General features: G+C 48.5%; 1 protein-coding gene across 1 annotated transcript in view; it reads right to left on the reverse strand.

Moving 5' to 3' along the window:
- The window catches only part of LOC144113830 (sodium-dependent noradrenaline transporter-like), a 106,540-nt gene extending 80,564 nt beyond the window's left edge, over positions 1-25,976 (reverse strand). Inside the window, exon 1 of the mRNA XM_077647171.1 lies at positions 25,072-25,976. The gene's annotated coding sequence lies outside the window, so the exon portion shown is untranslated. The remainder of the gene's footprint in view (positions 1-25,071) is intronic.
- Positions 25,977-26,992: the final 1,016 nt, after the last annotated feature.

Below are 26,992 nucleotides of genomic sequence, written 5' to 3' on the forward strand. Positions count from 1 at the left end.
CGGCTGCATATGCATAGTCCCGGAAGGGACCTGATTCTCTCCTATTACGCATCATCTGTGGTTAAGCCTGCGATCCTCGTACTCGGCGAGTCAAGTCCTCCGTTTTACACGGCTGCTGCTGATTCAAACGCCCGCACATGAGATCCTTACGCCCCCATTCCTTCAAAGATGACTCCATGGATGACATGCCATTATCCTTCTTCCGATGCGGCCTCTGCCGGAGCAGCGACCACAATATTATTTCGTCGTGTCACACCCCTCGAGCTTCAAGCCACCCACAAAGCCCGCCGGCACCGCTTCCGACTACATGGACGGCTTCTTAGAGCTCCGTCGTTCGCGCATGTTCCAATCTTGAACTCTTACGCTGCCCTCGCGAAGATAAGTGAAGACGCTGGATGGGGAAGCGCATTATGCAGTATCATTTGTTATCACGGGAGACGCATTATCATTACCGCTCATCTGAGACAGCAGCACGATTGATATGCTCTCTTTTAGTCTCCGGAAAACGATATCAACAGTAACAACACAAGTTAAAACGAGAAAATGAACCACCTACAGCGACCATGGTAGACACTCGATGCCGCTTTTTCTGGACGACCAAGAGGGATGGACCGTTTGTTTTCTTAGTGGAATAAAAATACCCGCCGATAGGTACTTTTATGGAGAGGCGAATTTGCAAGAGCTCTGTCTCATTTTCGCAACAATGTTCGCTATACGTTCGCTATATACAAAGTATACTCGACGCGACTGCTGCCACAACTCGAACAGTGCGCGCTGCGAGCGTATGGCAAATGGGACAGCGTAGCTAGGCAAGCACGTTGGCAAGCAAGCGCGCAACGCATGGCGCAAAGGCCGGAGCGCGTGGGGATAAAGCCCTCAAGAACCTGACGCATCTCTTCGGAACAACTTCAGGCCGCCTGGGATGCGTGGCGGCGAATGTTTAAAGATGCTCCCAAGAGCGGCATGGATTTTACCTGTCCCAGCTGCCAAGAACATAGCCAGGCGCTCCAGAAAGGCTGAAAGCAGCTAAAAAAAAAAGTTTGATGGGAAGGGGCCGAGGGCAGCAAGCACAAACCGTACGCCAGCGGCACGCTGCTTTCGGTTTTACGCGCGTTGCTTCCGAACATCTACAGTTTGTAGACATAAGCATTGCGGCTGCCAGACTCCTGATTTATCTTTTTTGTTTTTACATACGAGTTACGAAGACCACAAGACATCGGTGTGCGTCGTTGCCTTTGCGTTTTACCGCTTCAGATTTCATCACAGGCCTGAATCGTGCGCGCAACATCAAAAACGAAAATCTAGGGCCGAACATGCACACAGTTTTCTACGGTCCATCGGCGAGGTGCCAAAGCGCTAGAAGGGTAGAGGAATCTCAATATATTCGGGCTGACAGGCGCCGACAAGTGCCAGCACGGAACGCACCATGCCCCCTCAGTATGCGCCATAGTTGATAAGCCACGCCATGTTTATGTGATAAGCAACTGAACAAATAATCAATGAAATTCAATGAGCAAAAAAAAACAAAAAAACAGGACCAGAATGCAAGGAGGACTCAGACCAACAAGGAACTTTTTTTTTGTGTGTGGAGATAGAAGGTATGATTGTCATTCGGCTGTGCGTTATTCAGACTCTCGTCAGAGATACGTCGGTAGTGTTGGCTCGCACTGCGGGACCAGGGCAGCAACCGTAGTAGCATCTAACGCTACAAAAGTCTAAGATTTTCTTGTACAATGAAAAAAGTTTTGATATATATGCGATTTCTAACCCCCAAAAAGTGAGGGTTCTATTCGTTATCGTGTTCATTTGTTCACTTTTACTAAATAAAAGCATATTGTATCTGGAGGCCCTCAGCCTGAGATATTCACAACAGTACCCCAGTACGTGATGCCGAAACCGGAAGCGAGAAATTATAGAAGAGGTCACTCTTAGACCGACTACGGTAGCCTGCCTCTGTGCAGTTTGGAGAAAGATAAAGGGATAGAAAAGTAGGAATCAAGAATGGATCAAAGATACACACCCCTAAAGCCGCGAGTCCACGTCGACACTCTTCAAAATATCAGTAATGGCTCTCACTACCTTACTATAATGCATGCAAAGAGCGAAGCGTGCGCCTTCTCGGAGAATGTGATAAATGTATGCGTCCGCTCTTTAAGCAAATGCGTCGTACTTCGTTACCGAAAAGCTTTTACGACGGGCTTGGCCCAAAGCAACCGCGGTCTTACACCGTAGTGGCCAGTGGCTGGCAGCTGCTAAAAATCGCTTCCGCTGTTTGCCCACATACTCGCGAATACTCAAACATGACCGCTTTTTAAGCTTCTCATCATTGCGCTGGCTTAGGCAACTGAGAGAGAGAGAGACAATAAAAGCGCTTTTTTCTTCTTCGTGATCCAGGACACTCGACTGTCCAGAACTGCTTCCTGTCCGGCCGTCGCCGAACTGGGCTACTGACTTCGTTCAACGGACTTGTGTTCAGCAAGCGTGGCATCAAACACAAGCTGGTTTCGTGTTTACGAAGTATGGCGTCAGTACTTTCTCGGCAGTATTGGAACTAAACGGGCGACAGCGCGTCTGCGTCCGAGCATATTTGGACGCCACGAAATCCCGAGCGTGTGCAATTAATCAAGCAAGCAATGACCGTGAGTTCAAGGATTCATTACCGCCTAACCTTGGTGGTTGTGACGACGTGCTTTGAGGCCATACGCTGCGCACGCGTGTGCGTCTGTGTGCGTGTGAGTGGCAAGAGCGGCAACGAGCAAACACGACGCTGCAGGTGTGTTGTTAGCTCTGGCTAGAGCAGCAGAGAACAGCGCCAAGAGCGCGGTTCGCACCAGATTAGAATAAGAAGCGCTTGTCACCTTGCAAAGCTCATTCACAAAGCACACTCAGAAGGCAACTTCGGCTTTCGCCGTTATTCAGATTGCAGTTTATGTCGCTGATGAATCCGCTAAATGTAACAGCACTCGTGATTTGCTCTTTAGGTTATACTTTTTTTTGCTTCCTGCCTGCCGGAAGTGCACTATGTACCAAATTTGTGAACGACTGCTTGCATACGCTCGTGTATATACAGGGTGATTTTTTTTAACCTTTCTGGATCTTTATTTTAAAAACTGTGAGAGATACGTTGGAACCGTTTCTGGACGTGATGAGTTGTGCAGTAATAATTACAGGGTTAACTAACTACAATGAATTAATAAACTTTTTATTTTTAAATTTAGGGGGCAGGGTTATATTGCAAAAACTTAGGTCCGTCAGCACCGAAGGTGAGCCCTCTTTAAATTTCCTTCATCAGCAAGGTAGCTCGAAATACCGAACGTCAAAAATGCGCACTTGAAGCCTTTTAGGGGTTCTTTTTCCTTAATAAATATTTATAAAATGGCGCCGCTCGCCTTTCGTATCCATCAAATACGAACACCGTTTGTGTATATGGTAATCTAGAAGAATTCTACTAGATTTCGGTGGCGATACTCAGGCGCAGCAACGCCATATTATAAATATGCAATGCTGGAAAGCCAGCTCAACGAGCTTTGAAATGCGTATTTTTGACGTTTGATATTTCGAACCACATTGCCGATTAAGAAAACTTAAAAACAGGGCTCACCTTCATTCGTAACGGCCTTCAATTTCGCAATATAACCCTGCCCCCTTAAATTATAAATACAAAAATTCATCAGTTAATTTTAGTTAATTGGTCGACTAATTAATGAACATATCACGTACGTAATGTCCGACTTTCTGTACAATCCACGTGCACAAAGTTCTCTGACGTGCCTCTCACGGTTTTTAAAACAATGATTTGTAAAGGTTAAAAAAGCCACCCTCATGTCCTGGTCACTAAGAGCACTAGAAGAGAATTGTCTCTGTAGTGAAAAAAACCAGTGAATACGTAGTACTGGATATGCAGTTGTATGGTCTTCCATTCAAATGCCACGTGCAAGTCGCGGGCAGGGAGGAAGGCGAGGGGGGAGGGGGGTGTAATGAGGTGTTACAAGTTGTGGGCAGTCAAACGTTAACACTGCGTGTTTGGCGAGCGCTCTTCTGTGAGAGAATGAGCAGACTTCGCCACATGTGTCTTCAAATTATCGACAACTTTATTCCTGGCTACCGCTAATATTCGTTAAAGCCACCATTAAAACGACTGGGACCAATTTAAGCTATATTTTCTTCAGCACGACCAACTCGATGCAGAACCAAGCGGTTCGTATATTATTACACTTGGCCTAATCGGGACACCTCCATTACCCCATTGTACTCTCTACTGAACATCCTCAGTGTTTCAGACCTAAAAAGATTCAGTCTTGGCGTATTTGTCTATCGCGTGCTAAGTAACCGTAACCTTCTTCCGTATACGCCGATTCAAAAACTGAGTACCCATAACCCGACGAGATATGCACTCGCACAATAATTTTGCACTACCAAAAGTTAGAGCTAACTATGGAATTCAGAAAGCTGGGTTCTCTGTAATGAAATAATATAATTCATTACCTTACAGCCTGAAATCGATGTCATCTGTGTCCTCATTTCATTGCAAACTAGGCTCGCGCAATTTTTAGTCTTGATTTATCATGATACTGTTTTAATCTACATTATGTCTATTTGGTCCTAAGTCTGTCCTTGGAATCTTCAGTGTTTAGTGTGTCTATTGTTGGAATTCTGTAGTATTTGCCTTAAATATCGCTAAATACCACTTTTGTATTCATATATAAGATGCTTCATTTTACTCTTTTTTTTGCGTTTTAATGTAAGAAGTCTTACTGCAGTGCTCAATTTTGGGACCTCTTTATGTATCCTTCTGTGAACGTGTAAGCTTTGCACATATTTTTGGATAAACTTTGAAGCTTTGAACCTGAAAAATAAGCTTTAGCTATAGGTTTCTTTTTCCGTCTAAAATGGTCTAAAAATGATAATTACGTTGCTGCTATAGACAGCCTTGCGAAAAAACACCGCGAATAAGTTGACTGCAACTGAAAGTAAATTTATTCGTTTCTTTTCTAAATAGCTCATGAATTAAGATGTAGATTGAGGCGTATAAATGAATGATTTTCATGCACATAATACAATAACGTGCCTCATGCACATAAGCTTGGGTTGGCCTTTATTATGTCATTCCTGCGTGTACACCGTAAGAAATAAAAAAAATGTTCGCTTTAACAGGCTCGTGGAAGCCTTGCCTAGTCAATGGCAAGAACGCGACACCAGGCGATTCGTGATTCCTTAGAGTTTGAGACGGTGGTCAAACAAACGAGTGGCCGTTAGCGGCATATGTGCTCCCTGGAAACCCGACACAAAGTACCCGAAATCAGCCACGCCATTGTTATTTGCTCTCTACCCGTGAATGTAGGAAAGTTTTCACTGCACGGCAAGACGATGTTTCACAAGGCAGGTGCCAGGAGTCACGACAGGCCACGGAACGCACTGAGTTTCCATCAGTTGTGTGGCGCCTGTCAGCTTGGAGAGATATGGGGCTCCCGAAGGGAAGTTCGAATTTAGGCGTCATTCAAAAGTGAAGCTTTCTGGCGTCTGTCGCTGTGCCGAGGAAACAGAAAGAAACCTGGGGCTGGGCTGCATGCCTTTGACGAGCGGCCAGCTCCGTAGCGCAGTGACCCGACGATACTCTGCAAAGTTAGTCACGCTTCATTTTTGTTGACTTCAGGTAAATAAAACTTGTTAAGAAACGATCGTTCAAGGCCTTTCTGCCGATTTTCTTGCACTCTCGATGTCGCGCGCGTGTGTTCCACTCTTGCTTCTTTGTCCATTGTGTTCTTTCATTCCTTACGCAATGTATTATAGGTGCAGTGCTATTTCGTTCGTATTTCATCTCTATGTAAATGCTTGGCTTCGTCAGGTGGCGAAAAGGCAGCCGCGCGTTATCTTAGGCCTCTATACCCGTTGCAGCCACAGCAAAAACGTGGCTAAACTTAACCTGCACTCGTTTGCAGTCACAAGCTTCGATGCGCGCAAAGTAATTAGTTCTCAGCGCAGTTGCTAAGTCTCTTAACGAGCAACTAGAAGAGTAGACAGTGCTGGTAGTCCATACCACGAATTATTCATCACAGTCACTTTTCAGCACGCTTTGTGCTTATTGCTTTACTCGCCTCATGGAAGGCTAAAAGCTGTAGCTGGGCGCTGGGACCGTACAGACTACTTTGGTTCTCAAGTGGCCTGACGTTAACTGGACACACACTTCTCTTGGGAGGGGTGTGCTGGCTACATAGTATATATATGTAAACAGGCTTGCGCAGGCAACCCAGGCAACCAGCCAACTCATCGACCGCCTCCCAGGCGGAGACAAATATCTTAAACCACCAGCCACCCCTGCCCCCCCCCCCCCCTCCATTCCCCCCAACTTCCCTGTTTGCTGCGCCTTGCTGAGGCTACTAGCGACCTGACGGTTGAGCTTGCGCTAATGGACCTTATTCACCAGTTATAGGGAATATTTAACGCCTGAACACTTGCGCGAACGTCCGGACGTTGGAACACGCATTAAATATTACACTCGAAGTTCGCGGGTTATCAAGGTTTGGAAACCAGCTAGTCGCAGTCTACCCGAGAAATTTAATGCCTCGAGAAAACATTGGCAGCGCGTGAGGGGCAACTGCAAAAGGACAGGAAAGACGCACGCACGGGCGTAGACTTCTCATTTAATTTCACAACCGCACGCTCACAGGCTCACGAGGAGACAGAGCAATAGAGAGAGGGGGGTCAATTTAATGAGGAAGACGAAATAAAGAAGCGAGAACCGCGGTGGCTCAGTGGTTAGGGCGCTCGACTACTGATCCGGAGTTCCCGGGTTCGAACCCGACCGCGGCGCCTGCGTTTTTATGGAGGAAAAACGCTAAGGCGCCCGTGTGCTGTGCGATGTCAGTGCACGTTAAACATCCCCAGGTGGACGAAATTATTCCGGAGCCCTCCACTACGGCACCTATTTCTTCCTTTCTTCTTTCACTCCCTCCTTTATCCCTTCCCATACGGCGCGGTTCAGGTGTCCAACGATATATGAGACAGATACTGCGCCATTTCCTTTCCCCAAAAACCAATTATTATTATTAACCGCCCCTCTGCAAGGTCATCAGCCGCACCCGCCAACGTATACCGTCGCCCTCGTTTAGAAGGCGATCGCGTGAGCGTCAGCCAAACATGCATTCAGCGCTGCCCAGTGGACTGTTTCGGACACGGTTGCGACAGGATTTTGCTCGAACCCCTCTCCTTCTTCGGCCGTTCCGCTTGCAATCATCGCTCTCGGACGCGCAGAGGAACAGTTGCCGTTCTCAACGTTTGCTTTGTTATCTAACCCTGGTGTTTGCAACTCGTCACAGTGGCTTAGCGTCATCCTGAGACATCGACAAACGAAGAGGAAAAGGTTGAAATATACTCAGCTTCTCAGAAGAGACCCGCTACGGCGGCTTAGTTGCTGTGGCGTGTGGCTGTTGAGCCCAAGGTCGCGGGATCGAATCCCGGCTGCGGCGGCCATATTTCGATACAGGCGGAATACAAAGACGGCCATGTGCTGTGCGATGTCGACGCACATTAAATATCCCCAGGTGGTCGAAATTAATCCGGAGCCCCCCCCACTTCGGCGTCGTATCCCTCACAGCCCGTGCGTAGCTTCGGCACGTTAAAACCCCGCAATTTACAATCCGCTTCTCGGCAGACGCGTTAGTTCCTGAGCACGATCACATATTTTCATTTCTCTTTCTTGTTGCGAGTGGGCGCGTGGGGAAAGGCCGGTTCTGCTGTTCCTATTTATTTGCGCACCGGATAGCAGCAGTCGGAATGGTACACAAGTGACTAGACATTAATTGATACAGGCTGAAAGTCTAGAGGTTAAATAATTATATAATACGGATATGATGAGCCAAACTCTCTGTTCGCTCGCCACTGGTTTGGTAGCGTAACAACGACGTCTGTTATGTGCCATCCTTTCGTACTAATTACGGTCGTCAAATGCCCCGACATTTAATTCCGACTCTTCTTAATCGGCGCTACGAGCCCTGAGGACCTTATGATACGGTTTTTCTTCCTGCAATATTTCTCCTCCTTTCTCCCTTTTTCCGTTCTTATTGTTATTCTTCGTTTTGCATTCTTCAGTGTTCCCGAGCGTTTCGTCTTAATTCTGCCGACTTCACTTATTTATTATTGCAAGAGGATGTTCACTAATTTTTTATTGAATATGATATTTACCTATGCACTGTAATCTTTTTTTTTTGTTCTGTCCATGTTCTGTTGCTGCCGGTTTTTATGTACGGGGGTACGCACCTCTGTCTAGCCAGTCATAGGCTTTTTGGATGCACCCCTAACATCCCTGATGTTGAACTAAAGGTATTTGTATTATATCTTGAAAATGCCAAAGAAGGCAGTACGTTCACGCCTCTGTTTTCAGAAAGTAGTAAAGGCCTCGGCGCTCAATCGACGCTTGCACAATGCTCGCATTGTTGCTGTTATAACTGCAGCAACTGCACAGTCGTCATACCACAACGAGCACTACCTGGAAACGCCAAATTCCTTTTTCAAACGAAATCTTGCCCCTCCCTGGCGCAATCCTCACCAGAAGAGGACGTGTCCTATACCTCTATGATTTGTCTCATTGAGTGTTTGGGACTCCAAATCGCCAAAGATTATTCAAACTCGTGTTGAGAGCAGCACGTCTGCAGTGGTTAGCCAGCTGTCCGTCCAACCGGCCTCGAACACTGCGACCGTATTCACCCTGCCGATCACTAAGCAGCATGATCGATCAACATGGCAGATCTTTAAGCAACAAGTCGGAAGTGTATGCTTGTGGTGAGTTGGAAGGAACCCTGGTGCAAGTACTGTAAAAAGTGTGACTGTCGCCTATATGTTGACAAGCGCTGTGGTCGGCACAAGTCTCGATTAGCTAAAAAGAGAAATGTGCTAGACAGAAAGTAGAAAAAGAGGCGTCAGCGAGACTCCGACTGCATTGTTTGAGAAGAGAAACCACGAGTACTGCTGAGAGCGGTGCACGTGGCATAGAATGACAGAATGATTACACGTGTGAATCATGTCCTTCTAACCCGGCGTTTGTTGGTTTGTTTGTTTCAGCCCCGGAGCAAGGTGACCACGGACAGAGGAAGACGAACAGACAACAGAGCTCCTTGTCTGTTCCCCTACTTGTGTGCGTGCTTTTTTCGCGCGATAATGCTCAGTTATTCCCCCCCCCCCCCCCACGACGTCTGTGATGCTGGTGTGTACTAGTTGTGTGACGCAAAACGAGCCAAATGGTCGCGTTCTGTCAGAATGATGGGCCACCAAAACTCGCTCATAAGGGCTTCTCTAATCAGGTCATGCATTGCATCCCAGTGACACTGAAATCGCACGGAAAATATAAAGGCGCAATAGAACGCATTACTCTTTTTCTTTTCTTGCGAGAAAAAAACAAGCAGTTCGAAACGCAGAACATGTTTTCTTGAAACGTTGAATTCTACTTTCTGAAAAAAAAATGGACAATGCATGGAGTCACTTTAGTACCGTTTTTTTAACTACGTTGTAGCAACCCACCAGAATGCATACCATTGTAAATGTTAGGTGCTGTGGGCCCCAAATTAGACAATAACAAAAATATGTCGCATTTCCATTTCCTCTCGTTAGCCTGATTGATCTTTTTCCTTGTCTTGTTGGCACTCTCGGAACAGCATTGCGCTCCTATTTACCCTAACGTTTTTCCCGGAACAGCATAACTCAGGTAACTCGATCCCAATTCCGGAGCCTATGAATCGAAAAGGCGCTCGATTTGCATGCGAGGACATCGTGCACATGTAAGCTGCCAATTTTCACTTTCTTCTGCGGGTCGCAAAAGTGTTGCGGTGAGCATATGCTTGGGTGAGCCGTAGCGGCTGTGCATTTACGCTGCATTGTTTTGCTGCATCCGCGTACCGGCATCCGCGCGTTCGGTGGGTCGTCTCTTTTCTTTCCAGAATACTCGTGAACAGCTTTGAATAATCACTGGAGAGCAAAATTGCGCTTTTCGTTCCGAAGCCCTATGCCTCCGGTGATGGGCCAGTGAAGCGCAGACGCTCTGCTGATATCTCTCGCGACTCAGAAAACGTTGTTTGCAACGCAGAGGTCAGCAAGCACGGAAGACGCCCCTGCACGCTTTCTGCAATTTTCTGTCGTTAGACGAAAAACATCCATATCCACTTGGCGCGGTATTCCGCTGTTTTTGAACTAGTATTTAAAAAGCAACGTCTTCCGAAGTAACCTCGACAAGGGTCGCCTACTCGCCCTTTTCGCTGTTCTTTTGAACAAATTTTGTGAACTGTGCACCTTGTGCACTTTTTGTGCACTTTTTTGTGCACTGTTCACTATTTTGCTTTCCCTATTCCAGAGAAAGATAGTGACATACACTCTACTGCCTCAACCGCAAAAGGACGCAAAAATTTCAAACTCAGGTTGATTATAAAATATAAAAAGGTCATAAAACGTGAGAAATAAATGTTTGCCTTCATGCGGAAGGTCACTGCGGTTGAAAAAGGGAGAAACAAACTGGTGCGAGAGATTAAGGAAGCACTGGTGATCAACTACAGTGAATCAAACACATTTCATCACTCAAATAGGTCCCGTCTAGTAACCTTTCTTTGCGTCATCGCAGCCACAAGTTCCATTCAAATCTTACAAAGTAATCAGTTCCAATCCGTGAAAGTTTTCTTGCGAAAAAAAAAGAGCGAGATTAAGTTTTTAAAGACCGCTCTAGAAATTTCTATGTCAAAGGTAAGTTAAAGGACACACTAAGTTGTCATCTCTGCACTGCAGTGGACGGCAAGAAAGGACAGGTTGCGGTGCTACCCACCTTCAAGGGGAAACACCTCTGTGCGTGGTGCTTGACGGAGAAGAGTGGCGATTTCAGAATGAAATCGTACGAACAGTAATAAAACACACCTTATCAATGCCTGGATTTTTTGAAACCATCGAAAAAAATGTCATTACGTAGCCTTGCATTTATAGAACATTTGTGCTATACACCGTGGCTGTAAACTGTTGGCACAATTCCTTGGCTCGTAAAACAATCAGTAATAGGCACATCTTTCGTACATTTCGTCCATGAAATAATGTATTGCATTTGGCTTTCTGTCAAGCCACAGATTAAAATCGGTTAACTGGAGTGTCTCAAAGGAAGCATTTAAACTAGACCGCATGTTGCTTTAACTTTCACATAATTTCGTTAATTTAAAAGAGCGTGCTCTTCTGAGATGCCGCTCTGCGCTCTACTCGTTTGTCCGAGAAAGTTAACTGTCTTGTACAAGCCAGTGTGCTATGCGAACAAGTCATCGGCGACTTGAAGCAACATCTGTCCTGGTTGTTCACTCCGTCGAGCGTTTCCTGCGGAAGAACTGGCTGTAGCCAGCCACGAGGGGTAGAGCGCGGAACGTGGCCTGCTTTTATGTACGAATTGCTCTCCACACTTACTCTCCGTAGCATTGTTTTCACCGTGCCTCCATTTGACTGCCTTTCTGACGGTTGAAGCAAGCGCGGCTCCGAAAAGCAACTAAGATTAAAGCCCATTCACGGGGCCCGTTAACTGTGCTCGTGAAGCGGATGTGGCTTTAGCAACCGGCAAGCGACGCGCCGTTCCCACTGGCTTATGGCGCACGCATTGATGGTAAACGGATCGGACAGAGTGTACGACAGCGCTGCTATGCATTATGCTTACAAAGGCTTGCGTGCCTCAAGTCGTTGGTTTCGCGAGTTACGCCACGCTCAGTCACAATAAAAAAGAAATATCGGATATAATTAATTATTCACTGTATGTGTTTGAAACTATTTGTGAGCTGAAATTTCAGTACTCCGCAAGGTCTTGGGCGCCCTCAGTTCAGTGCTTCAGAGCCGCTAATAACTCCGTGGTTGCCCGCTGCTCTCGCTGCGTGAGGAATACAGAGGCTTTAAAACGACTTCTCTGTGGGACGCAAGAAGCCTGAAGTCATGAATTCCCAGTTTGCGGCAATTCATTGTCGGGGTTCGACATCATCAACACGACCGAGTCAAGTTTTCTTCTCTCTCTCTCTCTCTCTCTCTCCGTAACCTCCTCCCCACGTGTAGGTGACACAAGCTGGACATTTTAGTTTTTAGTTCCTTTCCGGGTGTCTGTCCCACTACATTTCATGTCCCCATGTGTGTGGCAGTGAAACGGGCATTTTGGCTGGTTGACCTCGCTGCCTTTACTCCTTCCCCATCCTTTATCTCCCTCTCTGCTAGTGTCTTTGAATTTCGCTAGCTTAACAAGAGTTTCGTGACGTCATACTGCAATAAATGACGCACTCGCGTCCGTCATGGCGCTGTGGTGTGGTCGTGTTAAATTTCTGCTCTCGCCCCATGCAATCGCTGCACATAACGGTGTCCTCGGGCACTAACGGGCATACATCAGTTGCGACGTAGAGTCTGTCTGAAAAGTCTAAGAGCTCAGGGTGGTTAGTATCTGGGCCACACAGTTCTGGTCGTTATGCAGCCCGTGTTCTACCTCTCTGGAAGATGAGAAGAATTATCGTCCTCACCACTTCAAACTTCAGGACTTCCATGGATGTTACAAGAGCCTTACTATACGGCTTTGAAGCAAACCCCCATGTGCTCAAAACTTTTGACAAAAGCTGTCGTGTTACCTTAGTACTTTAGTAATACGTACAAACGAGTATTTTCATACATTTGAAGGAAGCCATTGTTAGGTAAAGCGAGAAAGACTAGCCATAAACAGCGCTTCATACCAGGAATAAATGCGAGATTGGTGCCTTAAAGCATGTGCATTCGTTCATTAAATCGCGTACCTGCCACATATGCACAAAATATTAAAGAGTGCCTCCTACTCCACGTGCATCTTTCATTCCTTACTCACGGTATGATTGCGCGGTCGACATTCTCGGCTCAGGAAGCATTCAAATTTCTTTTTAAACCACCCGCATTAGCTGTCTCCTTCCTCAAGTTGTCGGTTCGTCTTTGGGAGCCATTGCCACTCTGTTCCTGAGATGCACGTCGAACCACAAATGCCTATATAGATTTGGTAAAATAACACAAGAAGTATGCCTATACACTACCTCGTAGTCCAGGTACATGTAATATTTCTTCTCCAGAGCGGCCACTTGCTTAAGAAACAATTCCAGTTAAGTATTTTGTGCTTTCAATCGTCAATCCCCGTCTTAACCCCGAGGTTTTCGCGGAAATTTTCCTCGTGATTCTGCTTCTATTTGAGATTTATGAAACCCCGTAATTATCGCTGAGTGAACATAGACCCCTCCCGAGCTGCCTGTTGCTCGCCGGTGTTTACAGAGCGATGCTTGAGAAATAAATTACAGCGCCTGAGTGGGCCAAGCCTTTCCGAGGCGATACCCATCTTTTCACACCTTTAAAAATGTCGCCATAAGGAACGTCCGCTGCAAGTGCGTCAATCGCCGTTCGCCAACATGGCGACAGCGAAGAGGTGAAAACTGCGTAATTCGAGCCCGCGAAAGAAAAAAAAAACATTTCGCGCACTCCCTAGAGACGCGCCGCAAGATAAAGCTCGCAACGTCTCTCTCTCTGAAAGGACGGCGCGAGCCGAAATAAAGGAAGCGAGGAGTATTCTCGGCGCGCCTTCCGCGGCTTTCTTCCTTCCTTCTGGCAGCGCCACTCCGTTTCCGGTCGAGCATTCCGCTCGAAGCTCTTTTTTCAAGGGCGCGCGCTGTTATCGGCCGCGCGGTTGGGTAAGCTTTTCTATACGTGCTCGCACCTTCGCGAGGGAAAAGGAAACGGAAAGATGTTCGCGCAGAACCGAGAGAGAGAGAGGGAGGCTATGATGACGAGGAAAGCTGACGTGCTGCTAACGGCAGATACAAGCCCCTTGGATAAACTGGGTCACGTCCATCTCCTTAATGCAACCTGGCGGCTTTACGGCAATACACGGCAGTACTTTTGTGCGCTCACTTCTTTTTTGCTCCACCCCGAAGCTATAGCGCTTCTCTCCGTACTTGCAGTCTTTGTGTCGTGTCGGCCGTACGCACATTTCGGCGTGGCGTTGCATTACGTCCTTTCTGCACAACTTGTGCTTGTTTGTAGCAGTCGTAGACACATGTACGAGGAGCGTTCGATAACTTTTGCTTCCTGAGCGTTGAATTTTTAATAAGCGATGGAAGGCAGAGATGTTACATTCAAGTTAAAGTTTGAAACGTCCCGTTTCCGAAGAGCACGTCACTTTTCTATGAAGGCCCCACCAGTGACGGTACAGTACGTACGTCACCCCTGCAATAGCCTCCGCATGCCGTTGTGGAAGAATACCGATGGTTATTGGCGATACCAACAACACACTGCATTAGATGACCTCTTTGTTGAACGCCGGGTGCGTGCCCTCCGCGTGTTCCTTCAGTTTGGGCTATCGTCCGATGCCGCCAGGCCCTAGGCTCTAAGGTTCGCGTAGTGAAGCAAAACAGCCGCCCTTGTCCGACGCCGTCCAAGAGCCGGTGCTCCGGTAATGGAAGAGATTCACCGCTGGAGGGAAGGTGGGAGGGGGTGGATGTTTTTTACGTAAAAAAAGAACGCTACATCGAACAACATCACACCCGCGGAAGTGTCGGTGCGTTTGAAGAATGCACCATCTTCGTTTTCCAGTCATCCGCTGTTTTTTTTCTTATTTTTATACAGTATCCGTCTCATTAACTGTACTACGGAAGTAGGCGGACAAGTTGGCACATGATTGCAGCACTTGTGTCTACAACTATGTTTCTTTTCATCGCTGTCCCATTTGTCGCACGTTGACTTCGCATGCATAATTGTTCCTTCCCGCGTTGCGATGTTCATTTTCTCGGTCGCTGAAGTTTTGAAGGAGAAACTGATTAGTTAACTAACATTTTAAATTCATTCTTTACTTGCCATTCCAGAACCTTGAATCGTAGAGTCAGGCCGTAACGAAACGCGAACAGCGCCTGTGAACAAAACTAAATATTTTACGTGTGTACTTTCAGATCTAGTGTACAACTAGCCTGATACATGTTTCTGGGTAAACTGTCTGCCGAAGTGGACATCCATAAACCGGTTGTACAGGAACATCTCGCTGCAAAGTAGGAAAGTAGGGCAAGTAACGCCCACTCCCTCGTGTAATGTCTCAACATGAGACCCTTGAGGAATCAAATAAACCTATATGCGTGTTCGTGTTTCATTTAAGTCTGACTGTATATGGATGTTCCCAGCATTGCAAAAGAAGAAGTCGTTTGCCGCTCTATAGTCTCGGGCACTCAAGTCAACTGCATCGTTTGTTATACTTCATTCTCTCTAGTATCGCTATGTATATAAAGCGTTTCTCCTGCGCCGCTTTGGACGTGCTACATGTGGCTTCCCTGCTAAGCGCTTGTTCATGGGAAGCGGTGCCAGGCTGTGCCTTTTCTTCATTTCTTTCTCCCCTCCTCGTGCCTTTGTGCATGGATCAAAGGAACCAAAGCTGAAAGGGCAAACACCCTCTTTCGAGGCCCTTCGTGGAGAAACGGATGGCATGGGAGCAGCCCGGCGCACGAATGCACTCAGGAAAAGAAACAATGTAAGCCAGGCAGCTGAATGGTGACCCGGGCCCTGTCATCGCGTCCACTGGTGTCAGGAGGTGGGAGACGAGTTGACATCTGAGTGACAGGGCGGTCGCTTATTCTCCCGCCTATGTGTTTCTATGAAACGGAAAATGCCTGGCATGTAGAATGGACTACGTCTATCCCCTTGCGTTAAGACTGCTAGTTTTATAAAGCAGACGGGTTTCACACTAGACCACATACACACACAGAGACTGGCAAGCGCTGCGCGAACCGGCAATATGCGGCATGACGCCCAACTGAAAGCGCCAGACGAAATGTGAAAATTCTTAATCACATCGACTGTTGAGAAAAAGTCAAGGCCGGAAACTCTCAGTATCTCTAAAACGCCCCTATCCCCCCCCCCCCTCTACCTCCCAAAAAAACAAAGAATTAAAAGAAGAAGAAAATGCGCGTAATGCAAGTGCGCTGTGCACTGTCGACGACGCGAAAGCTATGCTTGCAGTTCGCGGCTAGGCTCCGGCGAGACAGGTCCCGGCTACACTGACGAGGGCCGTTGAAAGGCGTGCCACCGTGTTTTATTGCCGAACGCTTCCGGTGTTGCTTGGGGCAGTGATGCATTACAGTAACGGCGTCATTGTTGACACATAAAAAGTTGCTTGAGATCCGTGTACTCTGATGACGCATCATGACGCGAATAGATCTCCTGCGCATTGTCTTGAAAACGGATAACAAAGAACAAGATAGCGTGGGTTGAAAGATGATGTATTTCATATAATTCATCTTCCTGCCTTAGTGAACCGGCTGCATGCCGAATGTATGCTTGAAACATGATTTGTAACCACGGTGGATATGAAACTACCGCTCTGCGATGTGTGCACGGGCATATTTGTGCGCGCTCGTGTATGTTTGGTTGTAACTACAAATGTGAAATTCTCTGCCCGCTCCGTAGATTAAGGGGGGGGGGGGGGGGGGGGGGGGGGGTAATCGGTCATCTCACTCTAGTCAGTTTTCGCGGTTAAATTTCAATGAAACCTTCGTTTTCTTCCGCGTATACGAGAAATTAGATAATGTTCGATATGTCGACGAAGTACACGACGCATTCTTGCCGAGGTTGACTAGAAACTGAAACGTAGTCTTGAAGCTTAAGCTCTATGGACAGGCAACCGAACACAGTTTCTACAGCCCAGCTTTTTGCTACTAAAACTACTCACAATTCCGGATATTGCTGCATATAGTGGCATTGAAGTGAATCTTACCTCAATCATATGTACGATTATATATCCTTTCTCCAGCTTAGAACGCGCTTCCTTTTCGCCTTAACAACGGAGCAGTTGTCACCATGTCTGACTTTTGCAAGCAATAGGCATTAGTGCACGTTCTTCCGAATACAAACAGCGGCAGAAGCCACGCGCACAGTGCTCTTGTGTGCGATGCAGCTGGATAGATAGATAAAGAGGAGGAGGGAAAGCAACTGGAAGCGTCTGACAGCAGCCGGCCGTTCCCATGGTGACGCAGATAACAGCTAAGAGGCTTGATTTTCATCGAGCCTCTGCACGAGTCAATGCGTGAGTGCTTGCGACTCGTATGAGTGGCTTATTCAACTTCTCGGCCACCAAACGCGTTTAGTTTCCTGGCTTGTCGGGATGTAATCCAGCCCCTGCGACTCGTGCCAGACGGTCGTTGTTTCAGGGCAGAACCACTGAGATTTTGTTCACCCCAACAGGACGATCCCAAGTCATTTCCAATACTGCTCTATACTACGGTGCTTCTTGACACCTGTTGTGTGCACGTCCCTTCTGAACGGGAAGCCTGACGCATTCGGGTGAGACAGGCGCAACCAGACTAAATGCGGACCGTCCGAGCGAAGCGGCCCTGGTGCGAGTAAAAAGGAACAGGGCCAGACCGCTTTCGACCCCCTCTGGAGCAGCAGCAGCAGCCACCTTTCTCCTCAAGCGCGCGTTCGCCAAGCTGATTCCCGCTGGCGCCCGGCACCAAATGGGTTTCACGCCGCCGATTCGGGACGACACAGATTCGCCCCCTTTCCTGCTTTGCTGACGTCAACTCAGACCGCGCGAAGAAAAATAAAAAGGGGGCAAGTTTCGCTTTCGTTCGTGTTCGCACGTTGTTCCCGGGCATAGGGAATACGCACCGCGTGTCATGCTGTGCCTTTTTCTCTCTCCATCGCTTTCGAGGGTCAAGGCAAATTTTGCTTTTCACCTGAAGCCTTTCGAGTTTGCCAGAGCAAGATGCGCGCCGGTGTTCTCCGCGCCGTGTCCCCGGTGTTCTTATCCATCTGTTCTCTTCTTTGCCCCGTCGAAATGCATCGGGCCGCCAAGGTGCCGCCGCGAGGTGATGCGGGAGAAGAGGAAATGATAATCGATCCGTTTCAATGGCGTTGTCGCCTCAGTGGTATCTTCGCGCGTTTTTACCATATAAATGGGTCTGTCCCAACTCCGCCTTGCCGCCAGCGACGCTGAGCTGTTCGCTTCCCTGTATTTTATTTGTGCTCGCCAAGGCGTGGCGCTCCGAGATTTATATTCCAACTTCGCGCTCCAAACCGCAAAAACAGGAAATCACCACTGGCAGCGTTGTACCCACACAGCGCGAAGGATACGGCTTCAAAAAAAAAAAAAAATCGTGGCACGCGCGTTGCCGTAAAGCTAACGACGGCAGCATGTGCAAGAGATAGCCGCATGCGTCGTCTGACGCACATATTTCTTAACACGGGCACGCATGCCGTTTGTATGCATTCTTAACGAAAGCACGGATGAAAATAACAGCAAACACAGCAGTGAGAGAGGAAATCCCGCGCGCAGGCTACCTCGTATAGTGTGCGTATGCGTCTTCTAGCGCCCTTCACTCTTCCCCATTTCAGTCCTCCTTTCCCTTCTGTCCGCCGATGCAGGGCAGCTAACTCGAACCTTCTTCTGGTTAAACTCCCTGCATTTCCTTGCCATTTCCGCCCACACTATGCGTGTAGTCTCAGTTACTGCGATGCAGTTTTGGCATCCCACCAAATCATGCTGCGCTAAAAACTGGCCTGTACACCTTAGTCTACGCGCATATTTATTATACATATATTTGTTTACTATGACCAAGTTTCTACGCACACGAGCGCCTGAAGCCGAAAGAGACAAACTGAACACGCACTTTGTTCAATACAGACTAAATGTTTACTTCTTGTTTGTGCAGAGTAAGTTAAGTAACAGCTGTTAAAAAGCGTGTTAAAAATGTATGCTCCATCCCGTCGTCGAGGTTAAATGTAAGCGTGATACACACCGCAGGAAAGGCGCAGCGATTCCTAGTACGCGCATCCGCACTCGGTTATTGGTCTGGCCTCTTTGTCTGCTGAACATGATCCCGCCTTCGAGCGCTTGCATTCACAGCCCTGTTGGACAGCGGCTTCAGAAGCCACGCCGTATGCCACCGTTTTCTTTAGCCGGACAGTGCGCTTTGCTTTTTTCCACCGTTTACGGTGCTTTACGTTCCAACGCGTTCAGTCGCTGCTTTTTCTAGCGTGCTTATTGTATCTCGCTGCTTTCGCTCTTTAACGAGATACTGCCGCTCTTCAGCCGCCTCAGCAAACTTTTGCGGCCCAGAAGGAGCGGATGTAGCACGAGAGGCTACCAATAAGGATGCGCCGCGAGAGAGGCGATGGCCGAGCGGTCTATAAGGCATCGGAAAACGAAGCTTCGGTGCTAGCGCCGTCTCTGGTTCGAATCCCGCTCGCGGTTCAAGTTCTTTTTCTCCTGAATACCTTGTGACGGCAAAGTTCGGAAGCTTTCGGATCACTTTGGCCTCATGTTCGGCTTCAGGAATTCGCTGTAGTTCCCGGACGATGTTGGCCTGAGTTTGAAGAGAATCATCATCATCATCATCATCAGCCTCACTGCGCCCACTGCTCACTCTCTCATGTCTCTCCAATTAACTCTGTCCTTCGCCAGACGCATCCACCCTATGCCTGCAAACTTCTTAATCTCATCCGCCAACCTAACTTTCTGCCGCCCCCTGCTATGCTTGCCTTCTCTTGGAGTCCACTCCGTTACCCTTAAGGACCAGCGGTTATATTGCCTTCGCATTACATGCCCTGCCCAAGCCCATTTATTCCTCTTGATTTTGACTATGATGTCATTAACCCGCGTTTGTTCCCTCACCCACTCTGCCCGCTTCCGGTTTCTTAACGTTGCACCTATCATTTTTCTTTCCATGGCTCACTGCGTTGTCCTTAACTTGAGCTGAACCCTTTTCGTTAGCCTCCACGTTTCTGCCCCGTAGGTGAGCATCGGTAAACTACAGCTGTTGTAAACTTTTGTCTTGAGGAATATTGGTAAACTGCCATTTATGATCTGATAGAACCTGCCATATGCGCTCCACCCCATTCTTATTCTTCTAGATGTTTTCCTCTCATGATTCGGATCAGTGGCCACTACCTGCCCTAAGTAGACGTATTCCTTTACCACTTCCAGTACCTCGCTACCAATTGTGAGCTGCTGTTCCTTGCTAGACTGTTGAACATTACTTTAGTTTTCTGCATGATAATCTTTAGACCCACCATTCTGCTGGAGCTAAAGAATGATGGGAACTAAAATCATTCTGTGCTTAAAAACTACATTGAAAAAACATGAAGATGCTGAGGGAAGGAACATATGACGGGGTGAAAGAAGGCAGAGAGTAAAAGACGTCGTGGTGGAGGGCTCCGGATCAGTTTCGGCCATCTGAGATTCTCACACGTTCACCGACATCGCTAGCACAAAGGTTTCTAAGCATTTCACCTCTACCGAAATGAATTTCTTATCTGTGCTGTAGCAATGTAGCAAATAAACGTTCTTACCTTGCTGTATACAAGAGGCTTGAAATGTGCGACTGTATAGGCATCTTCGCATTTATATCATTGCACTTTTTTTACGTTTACGAACTCGTCTCGCGACATGGTGCGTAGACTGCGCGAAAATAAGAAATAAACACTTATTTGATAGTACGCCTAAGGTGGGAGTGGTTCTCCACTTTGTCCCCTCCTGGTTTTGGCGCTCCTGTGCAATAAATATGCGGAACAAGCTGGACCAGCAGAATGTTTATACTATCGAGAACGTCTTGACCACTTTTGGGCAGGCTAGGGTCAAGCATTCTCGACACGTTTTTGGCAGAGCGGCGCTTTGACTCCTCGACTCAGGCTAGATCTGTGTTTGAGTCTTTCCCGAACTGTTTATCACTAAATTTCCTCTTACTTTTTCTGAGCTAGTTTTCCTAACACCCGCTTCGGCTTCGGGAGATAGTGGGTTCGACTCCCGCTGCCAGTCGGTTACCCACCGGTTTCCTCAAAATGGGTACCAGCTATGTCCCGGTCTGGTGCTCGGCTTGCTAGGGTTGCATGGCTTGGCAAAGGAGCCTCCGCCTTCAAATCCCGTCCCTGTGGGCTTGGAACAAACGTCGAGAGTAGACTCACAGGCAAATTGTAAAAGGGCCAGAAGCTGGGCTTCTGCCACACGAGGCGAATTTAGCGTTGCTTGACGGCGGAACTTATCACTGATCCGTCAAGGCAACGGTTTGGTCCGAGACCCATTTCCCAAGAATTTCACCCCAGATAAGCCAAGAACCAGGCAAGGGGATTGCTTGTACCCATTTAATTACCGGTGGGTGCCCGGCGGCACTGGTGGTCGAACCCCGCACCTCCCGCATGAGAGGCGGATGCTCAACCACTTGGCCACACCAGCACCTCCCGAATGCGAGGCGGATTCTCTACCACAAGGTCACACTTCGGTGGCCAAGTGGTTGAGCATCCACCTCTCATGCGGGAGGTGCGGGGTTCGACCACCAGTGCTGCCGGGCACCCACCGGTAATTCAATAGGTACAAGCATTCCCCTGGCCTGGTTCTTGGCTTATCTGGGGTGAAATTCTTGGGAAATGGCTCTTTGACCCCACCTTGAGTAGTCGAAAACACTTTGTGCCATGGCGCTCTTTGGCCACAGATGCCCTTGAGCCATAAAAATCCATACTCAGCATCAGTTTTCCTATATTCGTTTCGCACTCTCTCGCCCGTTTCTTTCTCACCTGGCAGCGATACCACAACGCGCGGCACAGAACTCATTCGAGGTTCTTTCCCTCTCTGCGTAGATCGTTTACATCCGAAACGACGCGCAGTAAAATTTCTTTGTCTGAGCTTAGCCCCGCAAAAGGGGACTTGCTGACTACTCTACTTTAGCAGTGAAATGTTTCCGAGCAAGTGCAATGTTTCACGCAAGAAACTTCGCGTCAGTATGAATCGCCCGTTAGCTTCCCGAGGCCCGTAACGTTTTTTTTTTCTCCCATCCATGCTCTGTTCGCTCGCTATAACGCACCCCGTTCCTGAAGGTATGAAATGTGAACTAGTCCCTGCTGGTGCCTCACACGTGTGCTGAATGTGGCATCCGCTGCGACCTACACCCGTGCCAGTTATGACTAAACGTCGTAATTTTAACTGCTAACGGCCCGGTGCGAATGATTGCCAGAGCTGTTTTGAAGATAGTTCGCTCTCAATGTTCGGCGAAATGTGCAGCCAGTGCGTACAGAGGGAGACAGCCTAGTGTTATGCACCGAGTCTTTCACTGGAGCAACGTGTACATGCGCAACGCGTGCATGAGGCGGCAACTGATGAATGCGCGTACGAAAGCGAAGCGGTAGGAATGATACCACTGCTCCATTCACTTCGGGGCGTCACTTGCACTGCGGCTATGCGTCACGTTATATCCTTACGGCGTGTGCCGGACTCCTTTCTCGGCCTACAGCCTCGCATTTAGGTCAGGTTAACTACGCAGCGATCAAATGACGGTATCATTTACGCGGCAGTTTAAGACGAAAAGGGAAAGCGCGTCGATTTACCAGCGCTGCTGTAGCAAACGACCACAACGGACGACCATTCCGCCAGTGATCGATCACATCACTCCAAATGACCGCAGATGTTGAGCAATTTTTCTTGGTTAGGAATTGGAATGGACTTTTCGGATGCCGAGAGTCATATTTTAACTCACGATGTGTTTTGTCGTGTAGTTTCTGCATCCGAAGATTCATATACGAGGTCGTAACGAAGCGTTTACGTATGAATGTGACACATACTGTACACGTGCTGGAAATAGCTCGCCGACTCGTTCCACTGAGTTCATTGCACAGGAGCGCGGACCGGTGTGACGACACGAACATTACCTGCCCATGGTACTGCGCACCTCAGCTATCTCATTTACTAGCAGATGCAAGCAAAATAATATGATTTAAATGACACTTCCTTCTCTCGTGCTGATCCTTTCACTGCACGTGAGAAACTGGAGGTCACCGAACACTCTTCCATTATCGCTCAGCGGTATTTAGCGCCTTGGATTGCGTCGTGCTATTCGAAGAGGGACGTGAAACTGAAGTTTAGGACTGTGAACGGAAGGTGACGTAATGCCTACGATGTTCTGCTACGAAAAACAAACACTTATTAAGCTTGCAAAACACTGAAACACTTTAACGAGAAGTAAAACTGCGCGTGGTATGAAGGTTTTCGACGGACGGGATAACGACGCGTGGCATAGAACTCAAAGCAACGCGGGCTGTCGCAACAAGACTAAGGCAAAGAGGTAACTCATTTCAGCTTCGACCAAGGAAATAGTCTTCACCAACCACGCCGCAACTCTTTATCTGCAACCACTATTCGCGCAGACCCCGCAAGGAGTCCAGACATGTGTCTTAACGGGAAAAGTGCGGTCGTTCAGTTCCACACGATAAGAAAGCGTCAAGGTGCTGCTGAAGGGGATGCTTGTAGAAGAACCGAACGCTGGTTGACGCTGACAAAGCACCGGTAACTCTCTCAATCTTGGCGCTATACAGCAGCGGAAAAGAACACCTGTGTGTGGTGTCGGAGGTGCGGTTTTGGTGCATGTTTCTCGGCTCCGGGACTTTGTGAGGCGCTCCGCATTAGGAGTGTCGAAATAATTGAGCGTCTAAATCGCTAACGAGTTGCGACCACTGCCCCTCGTTGATTCCTTTCCCGTTGGTTCGGAAAGGCGTGCGGAGAAGCCAGTCTGCGACGCAGTTGCCCCGGCAAGCATAACGGCACGGCTTGGAGCGTCGCTCTAGCACAACACATCGTTACAAACACAGATAACGCCGAGCTCATTGTTTCGCGGTTTCAGTTTGCTCGAGCGGAGAAAGTATGGAAGCACGCCTGATAACAGCTGATCAATAGGCAAAAATAAAAACGAAAGAAAAAAATGAAAGAGAGTTCGCGCAGCCCCTCTCGCATATTACAATAGATCAAACTCGCGATAGGACGTGACGGGGGCTTGGCGAAGCGTTCGGAGCTGAAAACGGACACATAGTAAGGAACATCATTTAAGTGAATGATGAAATTCTTAGCCGAATTGGAAGTTTGGCCAGTTGGCCGAATTGAGTCTAGAAAGTGCGCTTTGAAAAAGACGAAAGGAAAAGGCAAAAACACACGGCCCAAGGTGCACTTTCGAGCGCGTGTATTTCCTGTTTCTAGACCGTTCGCCTTTTCGCGCAGCACGCTTCAGGACTGAACAGCTTCGTTACGTTCTACACGTCAAGGTTTGCCTTTCCAGCATTGGATTTCTCGACATGTCCAGACCAAACACAACATTCAACATTTAAAACGTTATTTCGCAGCCGAAACAAGCGATATTCGCTGCATGAGAAATTAATCAAGTAGCGATCACAGCTTGCTAGCGAGTCCCTTTAGTTGCAGAACTGCGTCCTGTTTCCACGCGATAACAATACTACATGAGCTGTTTGCGGAAACAAGAACAATGCTTAGAAAAGTTTTCCACACTGGCCCTACAGGCAGACAGGCCCTACAGACAGCAATGTTTAGATTAAGTTTCTTTTGTTTCTCAGTTGTTGTTTTTTTATGTGATTTGATGAAATCTATTGCCGACACACTGTCTTTGGTGTTCTAAAATGCTCCCTTTTTGGTTTGTCAGTGCTGCTGACGACGTCTACTCGACTGAAGCCTTACTATTTCGCGACGACAGCCCTTCTGAAATAGCAAGGCGCCGTTTATGTTCCACGCGACAACATTCTCAGCACCAACAGAGCACGAAACGAAACTATGATCACGGTGCTGCAAAAGCAAGCGAGTTGCGTTGGAGGATGACAGCGCTGCGCCCGCTACTATGTAAATTTACAACAAAGCATAAACACTGGCACTCGCCAAGTGTATCTGCGCTCCCATCGTGTGTGAGGTTCATCGAGCAGCTCGTTCTCGACTCGCGTTAAACACGATGCGGAAACACGACGGCGTATCTCAAAACGGGCCGTGTTTTGAGATGCGCTCTCGTTTCCGACTCCTTCGGTTACCGCTGACGGTTCTTTTCCGCCACGATGGACTCTACAACGGGGCCTGCTCTCAAAGCTGAGATAAACTGATCATATTGGCCTGGCTTCATGTTCTCTGGCCGTCAGTCGTGGCAGAGGACCGGACCACGAAACCGGTTCTTGAGGCAGCTGCAGCGAGTGACGGCCGAAGTGGAGCGATGCGTCGAGCGAATCGCTCCGGTCACTGGCGTCGAGAGAGCGTTCAGGTCACAGAGTATTGCACAAAAAGTCACTTACCAGCAGAAGCTTTCTGTAGCTCTTGCGCCGGCCGGCCGCCGTTCCATGACACGGAGAGCCGCCGTCAGTAGAGTCGGCCTTGGCTCACTTGCACCTCTGCTGGCTGGTATAGGCGTAGCTAAGCACGAGCAGCGCAGACGTGAGGTTTGAGGGACCGCGGTGACAGGGATATAGTTGACAGTTCCTGGAGCGGGACCTCTGGGGAGCTGATCCTCAGAATCCTAGCGGCTGATAGTTGCAGCAAGGATTCGCCGTATAGGAGCGAGTAGGGAGATCCGTACTTCGGGAGCAGAAGCGTACGCGGAGACTGTCATGGCATTCCCATCTTTGGTTTTCCTCGGGGCACTCTCTGCAGACTATGGATTTTTTTTTTCTGATTCGTTAACACTCTCACTAAGTGAGGTAACAGGACACTAGAAGGTAATTTAAGCTGACGTGACACTGTTTTAAGCACTCGGATATACGCTGACCTGTGCAAGCCCACAAGAAACTAACGAAAAAGTAAGCGTTGCTTCTGAAGTTTCGCTCGTTCAAAACTTCAGCGCACCGCTCGCAGTGGAGATGCACAGAACCAATGTACCACTCCGCAATGCTCTCAGGCTCCGAAAAACAGTTTCTCCAAGCAGGGAACTTGCGGGAAAGCTCAGAGCGATGCCACGCGCACCAGAGAGAGTACCTGCACCCGGACCAGTCACAAGACGTTCGGCAAGACGACGTGACGCTGTCACGTTGCCGCTTCACGCCAACGCACTTTGGTCACAACTGTCCCAACGGAAGTTGGCCGGCGACCTGGCCGTGGTCGAAGCTGCCGCGGCTGAGCGGTCTGCGGCCGCCGCCTGCACAGAGACGCCGTCGAGGACTAGTGCCATGTGCCCGCCGGCTTCGGACGTCTTTCACCTGCGAACGCGAGAAGAGCGGCGCCGCGCACTCCTCTCCCACCGGCCTTTCCTCCTCACCGCTGCTTTCTCAGCCCCGGACGCCTCTCGGCCAATCAGCGGGCGCCCCGCAAAAGAGGCGGCGCGGGCGGGAAAATTCGGATCGCCGACGCCGCATTCTACAGACGATCACCAATGAAGATGTGTTCAAAATGCGCCAGCAGCTCGGCGCTGCAAAACAAGTAACGCGTCGAGATCCTCACTACCGCTAAAAGCGATCATTCGGGACATGACAATACAACACGAAAGCAACGGCTTTCTCTAATCCGTTTCAGTTCCTCAGCGGAACGACCGCTTGGCGCGCTGACGTTTCTTTCTTACCGCTCCATTTTTTTCCCTCTCTCTGCCTCTCCCTCCTTTCGTTCGGAATCTTGAGCCGAACTTTTTTGCGCCGCCGCATTGGCTGTACGCTTTTGAGTTTGTGTTGTGTTCTGGGGGCGGCGCTGGAGTCGCCCCGGGGTGACGTCCGCTTGGTAGGGGAAGGAAGGCGCGTGGGGTCTGGGGCCCGCGTGACGTCGAAACCCGGGGCCGGGAAAAGTACGCTGGACCGCCGGGCACAGGGCGAAGAAAAATGACGGCGTTTGATGTCGTTCACGTGCTGATGAGGAGAGGACGGTTTTAATTAACGTTGCGCATCTGCTCAGAGCTTCGTAGCGTGAAGCTTTGACGTGTCCCACGAAGCGAATTCTTGCAGGAGGGATTCAATATGAGGCTGCGAAATGGTGACTATTTTGCGACGGCAGACGTTATTTCTAAACATTCAAGCTTTCTTTCAGTTACTTGTCGTTTTGAGGGCCTGGTATTTATTACTCTACCTTTGAAAGAGCATGAACTGAGAGATATCCAGCCACTACCAGTTCTTCGACCGAGCTCGACCCTGAACAGGCTCGGGACGTTTATTTAGACCACTGCTCGATTATATTTTTCTTTTATGTTCGGGAGACTTGAGCCGTTAGCTGACTTTGCAGTCGAGGGCATTGACGCTG

The sequence above is a fragment of the Amblyomma americanum genome, chromosome 1 (genome assembly GCF_052857255.1).
Source record: "Amblyomma americanum isolate KBUSLIRL-KWMA chromosome 1, ASM5285725v1, whole genome shotgun sequence".
Lineage (NCBI taxonomy): Eukaryota > Metazoa > Arthropoda > Arachnida > Ixodida > Ixodidae > Amblyomma > Amblyomma americanum.